The sequence below is a fragment of the Heteronotia binoei genome, chromosome 4, assembly GCF_032191835.1.
Source record: "Heteronotia binoei isolate CCM8104 ecotype False Entrance Well chromosome 4, APGP_CSIRO_Hbin_v1, whole genome shotgun sequence".
In the NCBI taxonomy this organism is placed as follows: domain Eukaryota; kingdom Metazoa; phylum Chordata; class Lepidosauria; order Squamata; family Gekkonidae; genus Heteronotia; species Heteronotia binoei.
In genome coordinates this window covers 151,688,203-151,693,521 of record NC_083226.1, presented here as the reverse complement: position 1 = coordinate 151,693,521, position 5,319 = coordinate 151,688,203, and positions in this window count along the sequence as shown.

Below are 5,319 nucleotides of genomic sequence, written 5' to 3'. Positions count from 1 at the left end.
CCACAGGATTTAATCTGGCACTGGGAGGAGGAGATGGAGGAGGAGACTGAATTTATACACCGTCCTTCACTCAGAGTCTCAGAGAGACTTACAGTCTCCTTTCCCTTCCTTTCTACAACAGACACCTTGTGAGGTAGGTGGGGCTGAGAGCTCTTGACAGAACTGCTGTTGAGACAACAACTATGAGAGAACTTGTGACTGATCCAAGCAGAGTAGGCCCTACACTGTCTGGCAGCCTAGGCAAGGCTAACTTCTGGTGCCTCCCCTGGCACTGATAACCTCCCCAAGTCTCATGGGGGCAGCCAATTCAGCACCCTCAGAGGTCTGGTGCCCTAGGCAATTGCCTAGTTTGCCTAGTGGCAGGGCTGGGCCTGGATCCAAGGTCACTCAGCAGGTGCATGCGGAGGAATGTGGAATCCAACTCACTTCTCCCAGATAAGAGTCTGAACACTTAACCACAACACCAAACTACCCCAATTCATACACTCAACAGAAAATTGGCAGCCAGCTGCATGAAATGGTACAATTTCTAGACTGGGTGTATAAATCCTGAGACAAAGGAAAGGAGGAAACTGGGCCAGCTAAATAAGACCTAGGCTGGAATCATCCCTCCCCTTCTGCAGATATTTGAAATCTAGGCTTGGTTAGCAGTGACAAACCTTTGGTGAGCCAAAGGTCAAGAGCCAAAGGACTGTTGGCCCTTTGCTGTGGCTCTTAACCTGAGTCCTTCTAGGGGCTACACTGGCAGAACCAGCACCAGCCTGGGGTGTCTCTGTTGCTTAGCACTTGTCCACTGGCATTGTTGGGTTGTATATGTTTTGTTTTATTTGATTTTTCTGATATGTGTTTAATTTTTTTTAAGCTGCTTTGAGCTTCCATCTCCCAGTGTGGCAGAAAAGCAGGGTGAATTTTTTTTTAAATAAATATATAAAATAACCCTTCTTCTTCTAGGCTGCTCAGCATCAGACTGTCACAGCTTCACACAACTGCCAATCACTTCTGTGGTAATCTCTCTGAAGAGCAGAAGTGTTCCCATTAACAGGATTGCTCACAGAGCAAAAAAGAAACCTTAGAAGAAGAAGTAGCAAGTTCCTGTTCCTGGAACTCTGTGTTTTGGAGGCAGAGGTGATGCTTGAGAAAGAAACATGCTGTGCAGCTATTTTCCCATTACATAAATTCCTGGAAATAATTTCCAATATCACTCAAGACAGGGAGGAGGCTTTGGGACTTGATTATTTCTCTCTCATGTGCAGGCGGTTCATGAGAATAGCTAGTTATCTTCAACATATTCCACCTCCTCCATCAGTGCTTTCCCCCCAAGGGAGTGTGACATTACAAAAACAGCACTTTCCATTTGAAGCTCTGTAGTAAACGAATTGACGGGCAATGAGCTGATTGATTTGATTTTTGCATTAACAATAACAACATAATGCACTGTATTCCTGGCAGCCGGCAAATGAGACTCGATATTTAGTTCCTGTCGTGAATATTTTAAGTCACCAGTACTAATGCTAATACTACTAATAATAAATGCCACTGCTTTATAGTGCGTAAAAGCATGCTCCTTCCAGCTAAGTGGTAGAAACATTTCAAGGACTTCGGCAGAGAAGGAGCTTGCAACCTTCTAACAGGAATACTAAAGATCAACCTGAGAGCTTGTGTGTGCCAGATGTAATTCCTGAACTATGGAACAGTTAGATTTGAGTCCATTAGCACCTCGGAGACCTGCAAGAATTTCAGAGTGTAAGCCTTTGAGAGTCAAATCTCCGTACAAACCCCAGGAAGCTTTGACTCTCAAAAGCTTACATCTTGAAACTCTTGTTGGTCTTTAAGGTGCTACCGGAGTCAAATCTAACTATTCTACCACAGCCCAACATGGCTACCCTCTGAAACTGAGCTGTCGAGGGAGCTGCTTGAGAGTAGGGGTGCGCATTCGGTTCGGCCAAACCGAATACACCTCCGAATACTCCCTGATTTGGAAGTATAGGACGTCGTATACTTCTGAATCCAATTCATCAATATTCAGAAGTATTCGGAAGTCCATAGAAAAGGCGGGAAAGAAACTTCTGCAGCCTCAAGGGAGCTGCTTGCCTCCCTTTCCGTCTTTGGAAGCCTTTTCCCACCTCTCCCATAGCCTCCCTGGGATCAGGGAGGGAGGGGGAGGGGGAGAGGAGCTCAGCAGTCAATCCAAAGCATGCATTTGCAAAATGATGTAGCCAATCCTCCAAGAGCTTATAGGGTTCTTAGTACAGGGCCTACTGTAAGCTCCAGAAGGATTGGCTACATCAGGAGTGTGTGGCCTAATATGCAAAGGAGTTCCTGCTACAAAAAAAGTCCTGGAGCAGTGACTCACAAAAGCTCATACTTGCCACAAATTTTGTCTTTAAGTGCTACTGGACTCTTGCTCTTTTCTACTGCCAGATCTTGGGATACTCTTGTACCACTGGGTCACAGCCCACCTCTGATATACAGAACCATCAATGGACACTGCTTGTGGCAGAATTACATTGTGTCTACTTCTGACTTCAAATATTCCTGTTGTTATTTATTCCATTTGTAGTCTGCCTGCAGTCTGATGTTATTTATTCCATTTGTAGAAGAAGAAGAAGCCTGCAGATTTATACCCCACCCTTCTCTCTGAATCAGAGACTCAGAGCAGTTTACAATCTCCTATGACTTCTCCCCACACAACAGACACCCTGTGAGGTGGGTGGGGCTGGAGAGGGCTCTCACAGCAGCTGCCCTTTCAAGGACAACCTCTGCCAGAGCTAAGGCTGACCCAAGGCCATTCCAGCAGCTGCAAGTGGAGGAGTGGGGAATCAAACCCGGTTCTTCCAGATAAGAGTCCGCACACTTAACCACTACACCAAACTGGCTTTAATTGCTGAGACTCAATGAAGATATCACAAGACCTCCAATGAACTATGCAGTAGGACTAGGATTACAGGAGTTACAAAGGACAATTCATTTTGCTTGGACGATCTAAGAGTAGCTGGGAGATTCACTCTTGCTGGATTGTATATAGTGCAATCGCTAGCAGAATTACATGCCTCTAAGTTCACTGAAGTCAGTGGACGCTGCAAATCTAAGCAGGTCTACTTAGAATCTTATCCAAGTAGGGCTGATTCACAGGGAAGCATTTTTAGGATTGCACTGCTAATTGGATATCTCTCTGGTCTCTCTGTCTCTATATAATGTAATTTTTTTTAAAAAATGAACAGGACCTTTCATGAATTTGCAGATTAGATTTTTACATGCCACTTTTCTCTCCCTCAAGGGGTTTCAAAGCGGCTTACAAGCACCTTCCCTTCCTCTCCGCACAACAGACACCCTGTGAGGTAGGTGGGCTGAGAGAGTTGTGAGAGAACTGGGACTGGCCCAAGGTCATGCAGCAGGCTTCATGGAGAGGAGTGGGGAATCAAACTCAGTTCTCCAGATTAGAGTCTGCTGCTCTTAATCACTACACCACACTAGTTCTCTTAAGAAAGTTTACTCTGACACAATACATGTATTAATGTTTCGAGGTAAACACTGGTTTTATGTGGCTGTCTGAATGTTTACATCAGCTTCTGCCAAATGGTCTGGAAACACCATATGTAGAATTTCTGAAGCAAAGCAGATGTATGGCAGGCCAGCGCCTGGGTGGCAGGCTGCTTTGAACTCTGTGAATGGGATTTTCTTTTCTAGATTGAGAGACGTTGCCAGTAAATAATATACTGAGAATCTGTTCAACAGAAAGCAGATGTGAGTGGCTGTACTTACTCAGCTATTAGGAAAATCAGATTGCTGTGTTGTCGGATACTTGGTTATTGTCTAAGACATCCCAAGGCTGAGTTTATGTATTAAAACAGGAGGCACAGGCACAAACACAGGAAGTTACTTCATCCCATAAGTTTACTAAACTTTAACATGTCTATTCTTGCTTACTGGCAGCTGAATTTGTCCAACAGCTTCACTGAAGCATTGTTAGAAGTGCTATGGAAATTCTTTCAGGGATGTTAGTTCTGTGATGGCTTATTTACTCATACAAGTCAATCTGCAGCCACCAAGTTCATCAGGTTCTAAAGCAGCCCTTGGCAAGCCTATGTCTTTCCACTGCTGCTCGGTTTTCGTTCCAGCAGCTGAGCCCCATGCAGGTCTTGCTGCAGAAGGAGCCATGGTAGTGCAGGTTACAGTCCAAAATCAGCACTGGAACTGTCCAGCAGGACAGAGCGGCTGGAAAAGCTGGGGAGCTGTTCAGGCAAATACTAGGCTCTAAGACACGGAATAGAGGAGGGTGACTGCAAGAGCCAAGCAACAAATGGTGTACTGCCTAGTGATACGACTTCGCCATTTCCATGGCCCTCAGCAAGACCTGAGCAACTTAAATAGCCCAGGCTAGGCTGAGTTCACCAGAGTCTGGAAACTAAGCAGAATTGGCCGTGGTTAGTACCTGGATGGAAAGCCAGCAAGGAAGTCCAGAATTGTTATGCAGAGGAAGGCAATGATCTGCTCATCTCTTGCCTTGGAAACCATAAGGGGTCACCATAAGTTGGTTGTGACCTGACAATTATTAATACTCAGATCAAGATACTTCTTCTCTGAGGCTAATGTCAGAAGTAAGAAGATTACACTTGCAAAAATTGGTACATTTTTTTTCCTGATGGAAATCTAATGTTCATGACCGTCTTCCTTCCTGGGCTAATGTTCAGAAGCAGTAACCTTCGGAATAGCAGGGTTGAGGAGCAAGAGCAAGGGGAGGCTTTGACCTCCATGTCCTGCATCATGCCTTTCCAGAGCATCTGGTTGACCAATGTAAGCAATGAGATGCTGTCAATGGACCATTGCTGTGTTTCCTTTTGAGATGTTCTTATGGAAAGACAGAAAGGCCCTAGACAGTTATTTGGCATGGAACGAAGCATATGTGAGGCAACAGAACTGGTTTTTCCTGCTGCCCGACATGGTGGTTAACATGCTTTGAGAGAACTGGGTTCAAATCCTTACTCTGATCTTGGGCAAATCGTGTTCTTTCAGTCAAACCTACCTCAGAGGGTTGTTGTGATCATAAACAGGAAGAATGAGGAAATCTGTCTGCTACTCCTTGGAGGGAGAGGGAGATTAAAAAAAAAATAGGTAATTAGTAGCAGATAACTACTTACTGACTGCAGTCACTCACACTAAATAATGTAGTTTCAATCCAGTTTCAATGCACTTTCCAACCAGATTTTATGGTGTGAACTGGCAAAATCCAGTTTGAAAGTGCATTGAAAATGGATGGAAACAGCCATAGCCACTGTGTCACATCATGAAAGGAAAATTGGTGGTACATTCACATAACAC